The sequence below is a fragment of the Cervus canadensis genome, chromosome X, assembly GCF_019320065.1.
Source record: "Cervus canadensis isolate Bull #8, Minnesota chromosome X, ASM1932006v1, whole genome shotgun sequence".
Taxonomy (NCBI): Eukaryota; Metazoa; Chordata; class Mammalia; order Artiodactyla; family Cervidae; genus Cervus; species Cervus canadensis.
Genome location: NC_057419.1, coordinates 133766293 through 133786477, shown reverse-complemented (window position 1 = coordinate 133786477; position 20185 = coordinate 133766293). Strand labels below are relative to the sequence as shown.

The 20185-nt window shown below is 38.3% G+C and overlaps 2 long non-coding RNA genes across 2 annotated transcripts in view; both read right to left on the bottom strand.

Annotated features, from left to right (window-relative positions):
* LOC122435055 overlaps positions 1-20185 on the bottom strand; it is a 359541-nt gene that overhangs the window by 7637 nt on the left and 331719 nt on the right. Inside the window, exon 6 of the long non-coding RNA XR_006267566.1 lies at positions 8364-8587. This is a non-coding gene — a long non-coding RNA (uncharacterized LOC122435055). The remainder of the gene's footprint in view (positions 1-8363; positions 8588-20185) is intronic.
* The window catches only part of LOC122435056, a 6888-nt gene continuing 1499 nt past the window's right edge, over positions 14797-20185 (bottom strand). The window contains exons 2-3 of the long non-coding RNA XR_006267567.1: positions 20115-20119; positions 14797-15244 (exon numbers count right to left, since the gene is read on the bottom strand). This is a non-coding gene — a long non-coding RNA (uncharacterized LOC122435056). The remainder of the gene's footprint in view (positions 15245-20114; positions 20120-20185) is intronic.

Genomic DNA, 20185 nt, shown 5'->3' with positions numbered 1-20185 from the left:
AATTAAAACAAATGATTGTCAGTTTTACACACATTGCCTTTTATACTCACCTTCTCTGTAAAACTCTCCCAGTAGTTGTCATGAGAATTGCTCAGAAGCAATAGGAAGCCCCAACTGCATTATAACATTGCTGCTGCTGCTAAGCCACTTCAGTCGTGTCCGACTCTGTGTGACCCATAGGCGGCAGCCCACCAGGCTCTGCCGTCCCTGGGATTCTCCAGGCAAGAACACTGGAGTGGGTTGCCATTTCCTTCTCCAGTGCATGAAAGTGAAACATGAAAGTAAAGTCACTCAGTCATGTCCCGCCTCTTAGCAACCCCATGGACCGCAGCCTACCAGGCTCCTCTGTCCATGGGATTTTCCAGGCAAGAGTACTGGAGTGGGGTGCCATTGCCTTCTCCACATTATAACGTTACTGATATTAAAAAACAGCATTGGACTCAGTCTCCTAAATTTGAACCCATCTCTACTCTGAAAAGGCTGTTAACACCTTAGATCCAGTGAGTCTGAGAACCATTAAATCTGTACTAGCCAGAATGTATAAATATGTATGCACATTTTCATTTGTATATGTAAATATCTACACAGTCCCTGCCCCACACCTTTCCAGCTACCTCTTCAAGAGCATCTAGTACTGTGAATGAAAGCGGACTAGAATAGTTCTCAGCTCTGAGATGTGCTCTCCAGAAAAAACTAACTAAAATCTGCAGAACTGTAAGTTATAGGCCTAGACGTAAGCCCAGCTACATAGCTCTCCACAAATTACAGACTTAAAGAATTGTTTCCTTCTTTAAAAAGTGTCTCAATGCTTAGATACCAAAGCGAAAGATTCCTCAGAAACACGGCAATAGGGAAATGATATCCATGCTGAATACAAATGTCCTAAGTGTGCAATTATTCTATTAGCCCACAGAAGAATACCTATTCTAAACTGTCTTTTTTTGTGTGAAAATATAGAGCAGGTCTTATTATTTGGCATTACATTTTTCTTTCAGTTATCTTGGCACTACTCTCAATAAAGAGAGAAGATTTGGTTAAGTGTGAAATTACAGTTATCCAATTGAATAAATGCCTGCTGTTTGCACGTATTTCAAATTCCTGAAAAATCTGACAATAGCCCAAAGGACTCCCCACTAAAATTTAGATAAAAGAAAGTATAAACTTTCAACAACAATTAATCATGCATACATATATATGTAAATGTGTATGTACAGTTTGGGAGAGAAAAGGTCTTGCTAAAACAATCAAAGGTGAACAACTCAGGAGCCTACAATCCTCATTCCTCCTAGGGGTTTGAAGTGGAAAATAGGAACTGTAATGGCTACAACTTGAAGTTTAAAGATACTTTATCTAGTTCTGACTCTACCGTCTTCCACTGATCACATGGCTACTGCTTTAGTGTGTCCAACCTGATTAATATTATTTTTTCAGAAAAAGTAGGAAAAGAAGGTAAGGGAAATTATGATCATAATACAAATCTCATACACATATTTTAATGATACATTTCTATCTTTCCTGGGTGAATTTGAAGAGAATTATGAAAAATGAAAAAGTCAATTCCCAAAAGGTTATGTACTGTATGATTTCAGTTATATATAACATTCTTTAAATAACAATATTATACAAAGAGTAACAGATTAATTGTTGCCAGAGAATAAGAAGAGGTCGAGGTGGGAAGGAATGATGAGAGTGGATGGGGCTATATAAGAGGGATCCTTGTAGTGATGGAAATGTTCTGTATCTTGATGGTATCAATATCAATATCCCAGTTATGATGTTGTATTACAATTTTGTAACATCTTACCACTGAGGCAAATTAGGTTAAGTACATGTGGAATTTTCCTGTATCATTTCTTACAATTCCATATAAATATGAAATTATCTAAAAACAAAATTTTAACTAAAAATCAATTACAAATTATCCTACAAATAATAGAAAACTCAATTTTAAAAACAATATTCATAAAGAGCATAAAATATGAAATATTTGGGGATAAATATGATGTGCAAGACCTATACACTGAACACAACAAAACATTGCTGAGATGCACTAAAGAAGAATTCGTTTAATGAAAAGTGATCTTGTGCATGGGTTAAATTCCATATTAAGATGTCAACCCTCCACAGATTCTAGTATACATTTAAAGTATTCCCAATCAATGCAAACTAGTACAGCCACTATGGAGAACAGTGTGGAGATTCCTTAAAAAACTGGAAATAGAACTGCCATATGACCCAGCAATCCCACTTCTGGGTATACACACTGAAGAAACCACATGTACCCCAATATTCATTATGGCACTGTTGACAATGGCCAGGACATGGAAGCAACCTAGATGTCCATCAGCATACGAATGGATAAGAAAACTGTGGTACATATACACAATGGAATATTACTCAGCTATTAAGAAGAATGCACTTGAATCGGTTCTATTGAGGTGGATGAAACTGGAGCCTATTATACAGAGTGAAGTAAGTCAGAAAGAAAAACACCAATACAGTATACTAATGCATATATATGGAATTTAGAAAGATGGTAACGATGACCCTATATGCGAGACAGCAAAAGAGACACAGATGTAAAGAACAGACTTTTGGACTCTGTGAGAGAAGGCAAGGGTGGGATGATTTGAGAGAATAGCATTGAAACATATATATTATCATATGTGAAATAGGTCGCCAGTCCAGGTTCGATGCATGAGACAGGGTGCTCAGGGCTGGTGCACTGGGATGACCCTAAGGGATGGGATGAGGAGGGTGGTGGGAGGGGGTTTCAAGATGGGGAACACATGTAAATCCATGGCTGATTCATGTCAATGTATGGCAAAAACCACTACAACATTGTAAAGTAATTAGCCTCCAATTAAAACAAATAAATTAATTAAAAAATAAAGTATTCCCAATCAAAATCTCTCTAGATTTTTATGTGAAAATTGACAAGTTGGATATAAAATTCATATGAAAATGCAAAGGCCCTAGAACAGTCAAAATTTCAGTATTATGAAGCTTTATGACAATGTGGTATTGGCCTAAAGATGAGACAGATTAAAAGAATGTAAAGTACAGAAACAGATCCACACATAAATGGGCAAATGATTTTAAACAAAGGCAGTTCAGTAAAGAAAGAACAACCTTTTCAAGAAATAGTCCTGGAATAACTGGATATTTATGTGCAAAAATAATAAACAAAAACCTCACATCATGTATAAAAAGTGTCTTAAGATGAATCATAGATCTGAACACAAACATAAAGCTATGAATCTTCTAGAGGAAAATGTAGGAGATAAACTGACAGATTTAGGCAAGTATTTCTCAGATACAACAATGTGTGCATGCGTGCTAAGTCTCTTCAGTCATGACCGATCCTGGACCCTATAGATTGTATCCAGCCAGGCTCCTCTGTCCGTGGGATTCTCCAGGCAAGAATCCTGGAATGAGTTGCCATGCCCTCCTCCAGGGGATCTTCCTGACCTAGGGATTGAACTCACATCTCTTACATCTCCTGCATTGGCAGGTGGGTTCTTTACCACTAACACCATCTGCGAAGCCCAGATAAAATAATGCAGTATGCAAAATTCTAGGATACATCCCCAGCACCACTACCACTAAGATCTCTGGCCCCTGTTACACACACCTTCCCCCAGTTTTTCAAACTCTTCTTCAAATCGCATTTACTTTGTAATCTATTCCAATGTTGTTTCTATACTCATCACTCTACTGAAACCACTCTTGCTAAAATCACAGCTACCCTCGTTGTTGAATCTAATGACTCCTTTTGTAATACTCATCCTAAAACCAATTGCCTCCTTTTCAAGATCTTCTTCTCCCTTGCTTTATATAAAAGCACATTCTCCAGATTTTTCTCCTTTCCAATCTCTTTTGATGGCTAGTTTTACTTTTCTCATTCCTTAAATATGAGTGGGGTTCTATTCTAATTTCTTTTCTTTCTACTCTATACACTCTCCCTGGTGTTCTGGTGTTCAATCACTATCCATATGTTGATGAATAACATTTATATCTTCATTGCAAATTCTCCACAAAATGACAACCCACTCCAGTATTCTTGCCTGGAGAATCCCATGGACAGAGGAACCTGGCAAGATACAGTCCATGGGGTCGCAAGAGTTGGACATGACTTAGCGACTAAACCACCACCACCCAAATTCTCCTCTACATTCCACTCACATATCCAACAGCTTCGGAAATAATTTCAAAGTGACATCTCATTGGAAAACCTCAGTTATCACTCCAATTCCATAATTCTTTTCCTACAGTGTTACCTCGCTTAGAAAATGGTGGTCGAAGCCTTGGCTGATGCAGTTCACCCTTGTGAACTATAGCACCAAAATCTGCTCAATCTATCGTCACTGCCACAACACTAGTCCATGCTTCCATTTTGTTTCATGCTGATTGTTGTAGTATTAGTCACTCAGTCTTGTCTGACTCTTTGAGACCCCATGGACTGTTGCCCAGCAGGCTCCTCTGTCCATGGAATTGTAAAGCAAGAATACTGGAGTGAGTTGCCATTCCCTTCTCCAGGGGATCTTCCCAACCCAGGAACCAAATCCATGTCTCCTGCATTGCAGGCAGACTCTTTACGGTCTGAGCCACTGGGGAAGCTCTTGTAACACCTTCCTAAATGATAATACACCTCTCCTTCTGTCCTTCCACTCCACTCTGCCCTACTAGTTGCACAGAGCCATAAGAGTGAATTTTGAAAACATATACTTGTTTGTGCCATTCCCTACTTAAAATCATTCAATGGTTTCTCATTATAATCAGTATTGAATCTAATACATGGCTTTACAGTCCTTATTGTTTAGCTTCCCTCCCAAGTTTTACCCACTGTTACTACTCCCACCTTCAGGCTCTCTGCTCCAGGAATGAATTTTCAGTTCCTGAAGATCCTGAGCTTGCTCTCACCTCAAAACCTTGCCACATTCTGTTTCTTCCACAAAAGCACATTCATTCTTCCTTTCTTCTCTTGGCTAACTACTACTTATCCTTATGTCTCTCTATATGTTAAGACTTCCCTGAAATCCAGACTGATTGAGATGCTTTTCCTCTCTGTTTACAGACTACACTGAACTTCTATCTTAGTACTGATCACACTGCATTTGAATTCATTTACTTGTTGCTCTTGTTTACCATTAAACCACTAGAACTTGGCAAAACTATCTGACATATAGTAGAGGGTCAATAAAAATTTTCTGGTGAAAGGGAAGGGGAGACAAAAGGAGAGGGAAAGGAAGGAAAACTCTGAAGAGTCAGTTTGGAAGAGTCACTCTCTTGCTGACCTTTCATTAGGTTCAATTATCTCAGAAAACAATCTGATATTTGCTTAAAGTAAAAAATATTGCTTTTAAAACTCTCCTACTGAAGGAATAAATAAAAGCTTCCCACACCCAAATTCTTACCTCTACAATCCCTAATTCGTGATCACAATATAAATTCAGACATCAGCCTTGCATTTCCCAAGTCTGCCCACAATAATGTATTAAAGAACCATCAATATCAATTAAAAGTTGTGATTTTCTTGGAAGAAAGTCAGGACTTTACTAATAGCAATGTAGTTTATCCAATATTGCATGGAGGCATGGGGAATATCACTAATTTCTCAGATATCATATATTACTTCAGACAATTTTTTTTCATTTATTTTTATTAGTTGGAGGCTACTTACTTTACAATATTGTAATGGTTTTTGCCATACACTGACATGAATCAGTCATGGACTTACGACAATTTTTTTTTTCTAAAAAAAGCACAATTCCAATTTCCCCCAATCAATTTACTGCACTTTTCAGGTTTTTAAGAAATCCTTATTTGCCTCATACAAACTGTATTTATGAGTCTCACAGGTTAATTTTATGTTACTTAAAAACATTTTCTTTAAACCACTTTTTAAATTTAACACCATTTAACACCATTAATTCCATTACAAGGATTCTCATTAAAGGCACTAAGTGGAAAACATGTTTATCCAAATTCATAAACAAATAATCGATTTTTCACTCTTCTCTCAAATCATTTTCCAGTGTGTATTGCTAAGCTTTTTCATTATAATTGATTCTATACAGCCTTTCTTCAGATATTTAATCCAGATTCTTTGTGACCTTGGGCTCTATTCTCAGTAATGCATTTCATTCCAGAGGTTTCCATCTTCTTGGGAACATGTTGAGATTACTTTTCAGAGTTCAAGCTGAATCATACACCTGAGTAACTCCAGGCAGACAAGGTAACACTCTTAAGTATCAGCATATCTTCCCAATTAACTTCACAAAACATAAATATTGTTGCTCCTTACTATGATTATCTCAAAATCCTACACTTCACTCAGTATGACAATCTCTAGGTCCTTCCATGTTGCTGTAAATGGCATTATTTCTTTCTTTTTAATGGCTGAGTAGTAAGAGTAAAAAAGTAAGTCAGACAGAGAAGAAATATTGTTTGACATTCCTTATATGTGGAATCTAAAAAGAAATGATACCAATGAACTTACAAAACAAAGAGAGACTCACAGGCTTAGAGAATAAACTTACGGTTGCCAGGAGGAAGGATGAGGGGAAGAGAGAGGGAGTTTGAGATGGACAGGCACACACTGCTATATTTAAAAGGGATAACCAAAAAGGATCTACTGTCTAGCACAGGGAACTCTGCTCAATATTATGTGGTAGTTTTGTTTGGTGAGGAGGAGAATGCATTCTCATATATGTATGGCTGAGTCCCTTTGTTGTTCACCTGAAACTATCACAACATTGGCTATACCCCAACACAAAATAAAAAGTTAAGAAAAATCTTATGCAGTCTGTACAAAAGACCAGAGGGAAGAATGACAAAAGCAGTATTTGTTACTTCAGGTTCTTAGGAATAAGTGATGTCTATAGGAAGCCAACTCCAAGTGCCTGAAAAGGGGGGAAATCCTGTTAAATCACTTATTTGATTTATTAGTTTGTCTACAGGACACAAATAATCCAGCTCCACTGAGCTCTGTAACTGAATTGACCATTTCTTTTTTTAAAACAGAAAGTGAGAGCAGTAAGACCACAAGGTTTTCTTCAACTACTGTAATGAATTATTTCTGAGTAATGAAGCAATCTCCAGATAGTTCACCTGATTGAGTAGTACAGACAATTCAACCATATCCACTGTGAACACACTCTTTTAGCAGAATTGGGCATAGGGGATCTATATATCATCTTGTATCCAACTAGATAATACACATAGACACTGGTTGCTTCTAGAAGGCTTTCCACTCTTCAAGAAATGGTCATTGCTGAATGTGCACCTTCTCACCCCAATCCACCACAGTCACTGCTTTATTAACTGATCTAGCTTCTTGTTTTCATTTACAGTTTTAAGTACCCCCCCCCAAAGAATAATATATTGACTTGGGTACATCAACGTATTTCATTAAGAGTCTCCAAGTATTTCTGCGAAATAGTCATTCCAATTGACCTGTGAAATTATAAGAATTTATACATAAGTAGATGGTAGCACAGAATGAACACAAGTATTGAGAGTTATACCTAAACTCAAACCTAGATCAGCCACTTAACAACTGTAACATTTTGGGCAAGTTACTTACATTTCCCAAAATCCATAGTCCTCATCTTTAAAATGAGAATAATAATGATTTCATGGAGTTACTATGAGAATTAAGTACAAGCATATGGCATATGGAAAGTGATCAGAAACTCATGGTTCCTTCCCTTCCAGCTTTGTAAACTTTATTTAGATTTGGAATTTTACAAGCACTTTACAAAGTAGCATAAATCTTTTGCTTTTCTCTAGACAGTATAAATAGTGTTTTCTCACTGTATGTAACCAACACAGTAGCCGCATTTGATTCTGAGTCCTAACACATTGAAGGACACATCCAATGCAGTTATACTATTTGTTGAGACTCCACTAGCTAAGCATTTCTCTTGCTCCTTGTAGCTGCTGTCATTTCTTTCACATTAAATGGTTCTGGTAGCAGTGATGTTCCGCATCTGCAATCTCCATGAAGGAGCAATTTAGAAAGTCTAATAAATAAATAACCATTCAGCTATGCTCCTTTAATTTTCATTCCTCTAAATCCAGACAGTGGCAATAATTGAAAACTCCTAAGTGCTAGAGCAAGGAAAGATATGAGAATATTTCTGTGGTAGCATACTCAGTTCTACAATTCTACAATGAGCAAAAATCTCTAGACCTCACAGCAAACTGGTCTCTATATAAAGGCTTTGACAATTCAATGTTGTCAAAGTGCCCACAAAATTATAACTCTTGTGTAAGTACAGGAATATAGGACATGAATGGGTTTTGATATTCAAGGGGAGATATTATTGTTGGTAGACAATTATCAAAGGGTTTCTTACCTGTATGCACATCTTCTCATCAGAAGCACTGGGAGGTTTTGTTCTGGACTATTTTCTCAAGGATGTTTATATAGCAAACAACTTTGGAAGATGGAGAAAGTATCTTCCTCCAATGCAAAGGACAGAGTTGTTTGCTGTTTGGGATAATAAAGATAATATCTTCCTCCAGTACCAATGGTGGGGAGTTTAAAATATTGGGGTTTCCTAAGCTCGGGTCCTCTCAGCTGCAAAGAAAAGAAGACAATTCATCAATCACTATGGATGGATCCTTTACTACTGGAATTTTTATTACTCTCTTACCTTAATTATTCCAATTCTCCAAAATAGCTTCCCCACCTCCATTTTGGAGCCTTCAAATTCATTCTCCACAGTAGTCAGATGAGCTTTACAAAACATGAACTTAATCATGTTTCTTTCTTAAACTTTCAATAGTTTCCCATTACCCTAAGGATGAGGCTCAAACTCACCAACTAGCTTACAAGATCTTTTTTAGAAATTATTCATTTATTCATTTTTGGCTGTGCTGGGTCTTCATTGCCGTGCAGGTTTTTCTCTAGTTGCAGCGGGCGGAGGCTACTCTCTAGTTGTAGCGTGTGTGTTTCTCATCGCGGAGGCTTCTTTTGTTGCACACCATAGGTTCTACGTTACACAGGGTCCAGCAGTCGTGGCATGAGACTCAGGAGTTGTGGCTCCCAGACTCTAGAGCACAGGCTGAGTACTTGTGGTACATGGTCTTAGTTGCTCCCTGGCATGCGGGATCTTCCCGGTTGAGGGATCAAAACCATGTCTCCTGCATTGGCAGGGGGATTCTTTACCACTGAGCCACCAGAGAAGCCCTTGACTTACAAGACCCTTTGTGATCTGGTCTCTGCTGCACTCCAGAGGTTCACATCTCCTATTCATGCCAGTGCATTATGCATATTGTATTGAATTCCCATTGTACCGAGTGCCTTTCAGTTCCTTAAAAGCCTCATGATCTTCTTCATCTCTGGGACTTTGCATATACTGTTCCATCTGCCCTGAACTATTTCCCATCTTCCCAACCTCTTTCCATTCATCTAACTCTATTTCTTTAGGCTTTAACCTAGAAGGAGAAAAGTGTTGGACAGTGCGTACCCTTAAATACATAACATGCACAGACACACACACACACACACACACACACACACACACACACACACACACACACACACACATAGACTGTTGTTCTGGGTACATACTATTTGCTCCTTCCTCTCTGATAATGGGGCCTTCAGTCCTTGCCAACAAATGTTTATTGTCTGAGCTCACATACACAGAACAGATTGGTGACTGCCCAAGGCAGGGAGTAGAAGGAGGGCAAAATGAGTGAAAGGGTCAAAAGGAACAAACTTCCAGTTAAAAGATAAATAAGTCATGGAAATGTAGTGGACAGCACAGGGACTATAGTTAAGAATACTGTAGTGCATATGAGACAGCTGCTGAGAAAGTAGATCTTAAAAGTTCCCATCACAAGAAAAAACAATCTGGTAACTATGCAACAGGATGGATGTTAACTAGACTTATCGTGGTGATCATTTCACAACATAAAAATGAATCATTATGTTGTACACCTGAAATTAATATAATGTTATATGTCAAGTATATCTCTGTAAAACAGTTTGACTTTTTCATAGCTGCATCATTGCTATTTACTAATTTTATGGTGACTGCAACTAACCAAAACTGCTATCAAGAAAATGTCTAATCTGAAATCATGAATGACACCTCCATTTAGGAGTGTTTAATGCTCATTGGGAATCAAAGCAAGAAATGACTATTTTCTTCTTTAAAACTATTGTTTTTGAAAAGGCAACACAATAAACCTATTAGAATGAGTTCCACAAGATTTGTTCATTGCTGACACTTTCCTAGTGTCTTGATCTTGTCCTAAAGTGTGTCACCCATGACCTCAGCATTGTCAGGAAACTTTAATAAACAAGATTATCTCTCTAGGAATCTTGCCTAAGACTATTCTTACATAACTCTGGTCCGAACTCATAGGCTTTATTTTCTTTCCTCTGAGCTTTGTACTGAGACTTCAGTTGTTGAGAAAAGACAGAAACACTACTCAAAATCTCTTATGTTTCTGCCAACTCCCCTCCAGCTAAATTCTCATTAAGAGAGGCCCTATCAGTGGGTTCCATCACATAAAATGACCAACATTTCTTCAGCCTGGATTGTGAGCTGAGGTTACAAATTGTTTAATGAACCTGAGAACTCAGCACACAGCAAGGAGAAACATTTGGCTGGCAGACACTAACATTTCCTACAGAGAAAAAAACAAATAAAGCTTTTTTTTTTCCTCCAGAGAAGCATATTCTAAAATCCTAGAATCATGTTTGACTACAGATGTACAGAGAATAAAGATCTTATATAAGTTCCAGGAAGGACCAGATCCACTTTGAAAGCTGTTAAGATTCAAAATAATAACAAAGTGAAGGAAGAGGAAGAACAGAATTGCAGATCATTCAAAGTATTGACTATTTTCACTAATGATGAGAAGTACTGGTATGGAAAGAAAAAAACCTACCTACAGATAATGCAATAAATATCCTAGCTATTTCAAGCCTTTGCCAAGTTAGGGGAAAATACTAGGTTAATATAAAATAACCACTCAGACATTTATTTATAATTATGTAGGCTTTAGTTTCTCTTACCAATTCAATAGGTGAACTGAATAAATTATGAGGCAGAAAAACAGTACCAAATTAATGATGGAAGAAAACAAAAACCCTGGAAAATCAGAATGTGATGGATTTCATCTGTTCACCAGCTAATGTAACAAATGCAACCCAGACCACAGAGGGTTGACCTTGTTTTCAGTTCGAAGTTTTTGAACTTCAGACTAAGCATCATGGATTAAGTTTGATATGCTATCATTAAGCTTACAGCCTTCTATTTGGAATGTTTAGAATCCTTCCTGTGTCTCAAAATGAAAGGAAGTTCATGCCAATGTGCTTCTGATTCATTTACACTGACTCATTAAAATGTATTTCCTTCCTCTTGTGATACGTTATATACAAAGAGTCATTTGACTATTTTGATGAGCCAAATTAACATGTTCACCCTTGTAGAAATAGGAAATAACAGAAATACCATTTTTTTGTGTGTGAATACACAAGTCATAGTTGATATTATTGACAGATCTCAGGTTTAAGTGTTATAGATCATTTAAAAAACAGTGTGATTTGAGGAACATGCTACAACTCTGCCTACCCCAATCTATTCCATTCCCACCAGTGTCCAGGCTCACTCCTGCTGAGCCAGATATTCTTACTATCAATCAGTAGACTGCTTCACAAGATATATCACAATTGTTCTTATATTCCAAAGGCCATTGTTTAAATGGACAACAAAGATCACTATATCAAATTAGTATGTTTTTCCTCTTTAAAGGTAGAGTGCTGCCTTTCAGCAAAGGCAACAGAAAAGTATTTTGTTTTTTGGTGTGTTTTTTTTTTTTGACAAGTAAAGTGTTAAAGTGGCCATGAGTCTACCAGTAAAAAAAAAAAAAAAAAAAAGGCAAGTAAGATGACAACTATGAGAAAATGGCCAAAATACTGTGAAGATCAAGCCTTCACACAGTACAATAGATGGCTATGGTTCCAGTTTTCCAGTTTTCTCTTATTATATATAGCTGCCTTAAGAGATTTCAAAGAAATTTTATATGTGTGCAACCATCAGGGACTTAACTCTTATTCAGAGCATTCAGAGATTTAATTTGGGAATTGTTGTAGCCTTTAAAATCTCCATTTTCATACATTTGAATATGTGTGCATGTCATTCCTTTACTATAAAATACAGAGTTGAATGGAAACTAACTTCATCTCTCAAAGAAATTTTAGCAAAACTGTCATAATTTACATGATAGTGAACTACTGATGAGTTCACTGATTAATTATTTTTACTCAGGACAGAAGCATCCTGACAACTATCTTCTAAAAATTGATTTTTTTCTGATCAAAAAAGTAAAATAAGCACTTGGTGAAATACTCAAATAACAAAAATACAAATGACTAGAAACTTAAATTTCCTTGCAATTCCACCCTTTGATATGATAGGATTCAATTTGAACACTCGTGACCATTTACAAACTGGCTGATTTCTATGGGTGAACTATGTCATACATATAATTCCCCTAAGAGCTTTCAAGCATGCACTGTGTACTAGTGAGGTATAATAAATGAAGTGAATACAGAGCATTTTACCACTGCTTGAGTATATTATAAGTCTATATATACAGATCATGTAAGCATATAAACAAAAAATGTTTATATGTGTAAACATGAACACATATATACACACATGCACCTGTTTGCTATAAATAAGCATTTTTTAATGAATCCAGACCCTCCGTCAATAAGACATTCTCCCAAACTGCTTCCCTCAGGAGTATCATGCCTCTGTACTACATAAACATTCCAACCAGAAGAAAGGTATGACTAGTCTTAATGTTATTTGTTTAAGGTATTTAAACATATTGAGTCAAACTTCAACAATTCAAAATTAAATGAGCATCTCCTTATTTTCTGGGATCTAGAGCACTCTTGGACAGGAATAGCACGTATATATATGTCTATGTGCATATATGTGTATACCTGTTTATAAGGTTAACTGGTGCAATACAGAGTGAAACACAATACACTACTTCTTCCAAAAATAGCTCTGTTAGCAGATATATCATGATATATGTGAAATATAAATACATAACCATTGGTACTATTCAACAAATGACACAAAAAAATTTTCCCCCAGTCCATACTGCATTATGCATATATATATATATATATATGTCTTTCATATATACTTATTTCTAGTCTCAGGCCCTAGAAATTCTGGACATCCCTTGTCAGTCTCTACCAATTAGGCAAATGGATCTAATCAAATTGTCAACCATGGGACTTCCCTGGTGGTTCGGTGACTAAGACTCCGCACTCCCAATGCAGGGGGCCCAGATTTTACTCCTGGTCAGGGAACAAGATCCCACATGCTGAAACTGAATGTTCACATTCCACAACACGGGATCTTTATCCCGTGTGCTGCATCTAAGACATGGTGCAGCCAAATAAATAAATAAACATATTTTTTTAACATTGACAACCACTCTTTTGCTATTTAAATACTGTGCATATAGAAATAAATAAGGTAAAATCCTTGCCCTTAAGGAGCATATGGCCAGTTGGGAAGATAGATAGGTACATTGATAATACAGCTTAATAAGTACCAAGAGAGAGCAAAAAGCAGGCGGCATGGGATTACAAGGGCTTCCCAGGTGGCTCAGAGGTAAAGAATTTGACTACCATTGCAGGAGATGCAGGTTTGAGCTCAGGGTTGGGAAGATCCCCTGGAGAAGGAAATGACAACCCACTTCAGTATTCTTGTCTGGAAAATACCATGGACACAGGAGCCTGGTGGGCTACAGTCCACGAAGGCACAAAGAGTTGGACATGACCAAGTGACTGAACACACACACAGGATTACAAAGATGTCATATTGACTCAGACTAGAAATGAAGGGGCTCAATGAAAACTTGGGCTTCCTGGATGGCTCAGTGGTAAAGAATCCACCTGTAATGCAGGAGACATGGGTTCAATCCCTGGGTCGGAAAGATCCCCTGGAGAAGGAAATGGCAACCCACTCAATGGACTTGAATTTGAGCAAACTCCAGGAGCCAGTGAAGGACAGGGAAGCCTGGTGTGCTGCAGTCCATGGGGTTGCAACAAGTTGGACATGACTTAGTGACTGAACAACAATAGCAATGAAGACTTACAAAAGGAGATGTGATCATAGAAGTAATTCCTGAATTCCAGCAGAGATTTACAGACAAAAGAATATGTGCAAAGTTATAGACACAAAGAAAATACAACACACTAAAAGTGTACCTTGTTATGGCTGAGGTCAGATCACGTCAGGTCTTATATATCATTTGAAAGTGACTGAATTTCATCCTGAAGAGAGCTAAGCTTGGCTCTTCTCCATATGATCTCAACATCCAACAAGCTAGTCAGGGCTTTCATTGTTATTCCTGAAGCCATTCCTCACTACAATTCTAGAGATTTTTCCAAGGAAACTACAGTCTGGTTAACAGAGATCAAATTCTGCAATGCAGAGAAGTCATGGAAATTTTAAGGTAACTCTGAGTAAAAAACGTATCCCACATTACTACGATTGAGCACAACTCCTTACACAGAACACATTTCAGCCCTATCCTGTGTATACTGAAAATAGATATTAGAGCAGATTTTTAAGAACTTATAATTGATCAGGAATATATTCCTAACATGTATTAGTCACTTGGTGACATGGAAAATAGAACTCAGATACAGTCACTTATAAAACAGAAAAATATTCCTTTGTAACATTCTATGGGTTTCTATTATAGAACTACAGAATTCAAGGAGATAGTGAGAAAACAGGGATCAGAGATTCATTTTGGATTATATGAAAGCCTGGAAAGCCTGAAGAAAAACTATTAAGCAAGAATCTGAGAAGGCAAGGAACAGAAATCTTGGGGAAATATATGTTTTACTTTCAAAGTAAGGCAGAAGAGATAAGTGAGAAAGGAAAGATAGTGTTCTGAGCCCACAATACAACATCAAGGACAAGCTCTGATTCAGAACCTCAAGATCTGAGACTGCATCTCAGATAGTACTTAGACTGTATGTGAATCAACAACGGGGGAAAAATGCAAAGCCAGAGTGGGTATGATATCAGTATTTGGATTAGAACAGTTGGAATGGTCATCAAGAAGAAATTGGAATTCTAAGATAGGAAGATTTTTTAAGAGGACACATATAGTCATAAATGAAGTTAAACTATCAGACCCAAATAAATTATACTCCAGAGAAATAATAGTAATGCTAAACATGACAAAAATAGAATTTCTGGAAAAAATCTGTCTCAGTAGCCTTAATGTAAAAAAGTCGGCAAAATACAGACTGAGTGCTGGTAGAATTAGATTTATTTGTATTTGAAAGATCTCACAAAAATTTGGTTAAGTAAAACAGTGTCAGCTTGGAACTTCAGTCACATTAGGTAGTCATTCTCATGTAAAATTTTTATTATTTGGAAGAAAATTTTGAAGTTTGGCTCATTAGTTCTGTTGACAGAATCAAATGAGAATAAACACAACAAATGACAAAAACCAAAAATATTAGCAAGATGAATTATTCCTAGGATTACCACAGAATCTTGCCCTTGGGTCTAAATAATAGTAAAGTGTTCAAGTAAAGACTGAAGAACTTCATGGAAACAAAGCCCTTAATATGAGTCAGCATGGAATATAGCTGTTTAAAAATAGACGATGTGGTCCTGGGATGAAATCTAATAAATATGTTCAGTAAAACAAAAAAGATGATAGGCCTGTTCTATTCTGGGATAGCCAGACAAACCATTGGACTATCTGGGTTAGATCCTTTCTGGACTCCGCAGTGGCAAACCACATATTCAAAGGAACCTGAGCAAGATGGTGGAGGAGGGGTGTCAAAAACCATATCATGTGAAGAACAGTTGAAGGAAATGGGGAGATTGAGCCCAGAAAAGGATTATCAGTGATTTCAAATCTCTGTTGGACTATTGTATAGAAGAGGAAATTACAGTTGTTTCAGTTCCCCTTCATGATTAACATACAGTTATGAGAATGTCAATTTTGGTCCTATATATTGATATGATTTTCTAATGAATAGACATGTTCATAAACAAAATCGAGAAGTTGCATAGATAATGTGCTTCTTGCCACCACAGGCAATAAAGTGAAAACTGATTAACTTAGAATGTTAGAGTCTGAGAGTCTTGAGAGTTAGAAAGAACTTTAGAGATGATCTTCTAGTCTCATACTTTCATCTTACATGTATAAAAACTAACCTAGAAAAAATAAGTGACCTGTCCATGGTGTATAGGCAATACTTAAATCCAGGTTTTTTGACTCTAAGTCAAGTGCTCTTTTTACTACATGAGGATATCATTATCTGATGAGGTCTTAGTCAGAAACCCTACTAGAAAGAAAGGTTCCCAAATAAGAGTGACTCCAAGAGAAACTTGATTTTGCTGCCTGTTACACTAAAAAAGTATTCTTCCTCCTTCCCTCAAATGTGGTTCACTATGTTGCATAAATTCTTTGGCAAATGGTAATGGAAGTTATTTATTTGCCTGTATCACTGTCTGTCACATTCATTTACATCACTTATATAGTCCAAATCATCTGCTTTGTATGGACTAAGAACTTTTTGTCCAAGCTATGCCATGAAATTCCCTGGGAGACTTTGATAACATCTTTTTCCTTTCTGGACTTCAGTTACCTCCTCTATTAAGTGAGAAGATTGGACTAAGTAAATTCTAATGGCTCCTTCAGCTCTGACCTTTGATAATTCTACAGTAAATAGCATTTCATTCTATTGAAAAAATTAAGTCACATAACAATTAACAGCAATTCAAAATCATCTAATTTTAACATATAATTTATTTTACACAAAATATGTGGAGGAGCCAAGATGGCGGAGGAGTAGGACGGGGAGACCACTTTCTCTCCTACAAATTCATCAAAAGAATAACTGAATGCAGAGCAAACTTCACAAAACAACTTCTGATCACTAGCTGAGGTGATCAGGCGCCCAGAAAAGCAGACCATTGTCTTCGAAAGGAGGTAGGACAAAATATAAAAGATAAAAAGTGAGACAAAAAAGCTAAGGACGGAGACCCGTCCCGGGAAGGGAGTCTTAGGCGGCCTTGCTTGGGCTAGGGTCCGGGCCTGAGTGCCCTGAGGACAATCAGAGGGAGCTTCTGTGAGGTGCCAACTTGAACTGTGGGAGACCAAAAGAGAGAAAATTAACCGGCCGGTTCGCAGAACAAAGGGACGGAGAAAGTCCCGAGAAGACCTCGCAGGCTGCGGACCGGCCCAGCCCCGCCGGAGGCAGGAGGCAGGGGGGAGGGGAAGGTCGCGGCGAGACACAGGGCACAGGCACCCGACCTGCGCGGGCGGGGACTGGGGCTGGGGACAGAGAGGGCGGAAGGTGCGCGCACCCGACTGGCGCCAGCGGAAACTGAGATTGGGTCCGCGGAAGGGAGTGAGTGCGCCACACCTGGGGATAGTGCGCCCATCAAGCCCCTCGCTGCCTGGACCGCTCTGACGGGGAAGGCACAGAGAGCAGGCGCAGCTTTTCCTTCCGCGCTTTTGTGTAACACCCGAGGGCTGGAACCTCGCGCCGCGCGGGGCGCGCTCCATATAGAACAGCCGGGAGCCTGGGCAGCGCAGACGGAGAAAGCAGCGTCAGCCCCTCCCGGCAGCGCCAGGCCCCCCCCCCGCCCCCCCCCCGCAGGGCCAGCCCCTCCCCGCAGCGTCAGCCCCTCCCAGCAGCGCAACGGAACTAGCTACCTGAATAAGAGTCCACCTCAGCCCGCCTGTGTCAGGGCGGAAATGAGGCTCTGAAGAGACCGGCAAACAGAAGCCAAATAAACAAAGGGAACCGCTTCAGAAGGGACTGGTGCAACAGATTAAAATCCCTGTAGAAAACACCGACTTCACCGGAAGGGCCCTGTAGATATCGAGAAGTGTAAGCTGGAACGAGGAGCTATCTGAAACTGAGCCGAACCCACACTGACCGCAACAGCTCCGGAGAAACTCCTAGATATATTTTTACTTTTTTTTTCTAAGTAAGGAAAAAAAAAAAAAAATTTTTTTTTCTTTTTATATTTTTTCTTTTTTATTTTTTCTCTTTTATTTTTCTTTAAAATTCCCTATTACTCCCCCATTACTCCTTAACTTTCATTTTCATAGATTTTTACGATTTTTTTAATTAGGGGAAAAAAAAATTTTTTTTTCTTTCTTATTTTTTTGTTTTTTTTTCTTTTTTTTCTTTTTCTTTTTTTTCTTTTTTCTTCTTTTTTTTCCTTTCCGTTTTCTCTTTTATTTTCTATTTTTCTTTTTCTCTTATTTCTTTTAAAGTCCTCTAGTACTCCTCTACTACTCTTCATTTTCATTTTCACTACACTATAACCTTACAAAAAAAAAAAAAAGAGAAGCCCTATCTTTAAACCGAAGATTATTCTCTCCCAATCTTGACTCTCTGTTTCCTACCTCAGAACACCTCTATTTCCTCCTTTCCCCTTCTCTTCCCAATCCAATTCTGTGAATCCTTGTAGGTGTCTGAGATACGGAGAACACTCTGGGAACAGACAGCTGCGTAGATCTGTCTCTCTCCTCTTGAGTCCCCCTTATTCTCCTCCTGCTCATCTCTATCTCCCTCCTCCCTTTTCTCCTGTTCATGTAACTCTGTGAACCTCTCTGGGTGTCCCTAACGGGGGAGAAACTTTTCGCCATTAACCTAGAAGTTTTATTATCAGTGCTGTATAGTTGGAGAAGTCCTGAGACTACAGGAAGAATAAAACTGAAATCCAGAGGCAGGAAACTTAAGCCCAAAACCTGAGAACACCAGAAAACTCCTGACTACATGGAACTTTAAGCAATAAGTGACCGTCCAAAAGCCTCCATACCTACACTGAAACCAACCACCACCCAAGAGCCAGTAAGTTTTAGAGCAAGATATACCACGCAAATTCTCCAGCAACGCAGGAACATAGCCCTGAACATCAACATACAGGCTGCCCAAGGTGACACCTAACACATAGACCCATCTCAAAACTCATTACTGGGCACTCCATTGCTCTCCAAAAAGAAGAAATCAAGTTCACGCACCAGTACACTGAACGCAAGCTTCCCTAACCGGGAAAAACCTGACAAGCCATCGTCTAACCCCACCCACTGGCGTAAATCCTCCACAATGAAAGGAACCACAGACCTCCAGATACAGGGAAAGCCCACTCCAGACACAGCAATCTAAACAAGATGAAAAAGCAGAGAAATACCCAACAGGTAAAGGAACATGAAAAATGCCCACCAAGTCAAACAAAAGAGGAGGAGATAGGGAATCTACCTGAAAAAGAATTTAGAATAATGATAATAAAAATGATCCAAAAATCTTGAAAACAAAATGGAGTTACAGATAAATAGCCTGGAGACAAAGATTGAGAAGATGCAAGAAATGTTTAATAAGGACCTAGAAGAAATAAAAAAGTCAATTAAAAATGAATAATGCAATAAATGAGATCAAAACACTCTGGAGGGAACCAACAGTAGAATAACGGAGACAGAAGATAGGATAAGTGAGGCAGAAGATAAAATGGAGGAAATAAATGAAGCAGAGAGGAAAAAAAGAAAAAAAGGATCAAAAGAAAATGAGGCAACCTTCAGGGACCTCTGGACACTGTGAACCCGCAACATTCGAATCAAGGAGTCCCAGAAGAAGAAGACAAAAAGAAAGTCCATTGAGAAAAATACTCGAGGAGATAATAGCTGAAACTTCCCTAAAATGGGGAAGGAAATAGCCACCCAAGTCCAAGAAACCCAGAGAGTCCCAAACAGGATAAACCCAAGGCGAAACACCCCAAGACACATATTAATCAAACTAACAAAGATCAAACACAAAGAACAAATATTAAAAGCAGCAAGGGAAAAACAACAAATAACACACAAAGGGATTCCCATAAGGATAACAGCTGACCTATCAATAGAAACCCTCCAGGCCAGAAGGGAATGGCAGGACGTCCTGAAAGTAATGAAAGAGAATAACCTACAACCTAGATTACTGTATCCAGCAAGGACCTCATTCAGATATGAAGGAGAACTCAAAAGCTTTACAGATAAGCAAAAGCTGAGAGAATTCAGCACCACCAAACCAGCTCTTCAACAAATGCTAAAGGATCTTCTCTAGACAGGAAATGCAGAAAGGCTGTATAAACGTGAACCC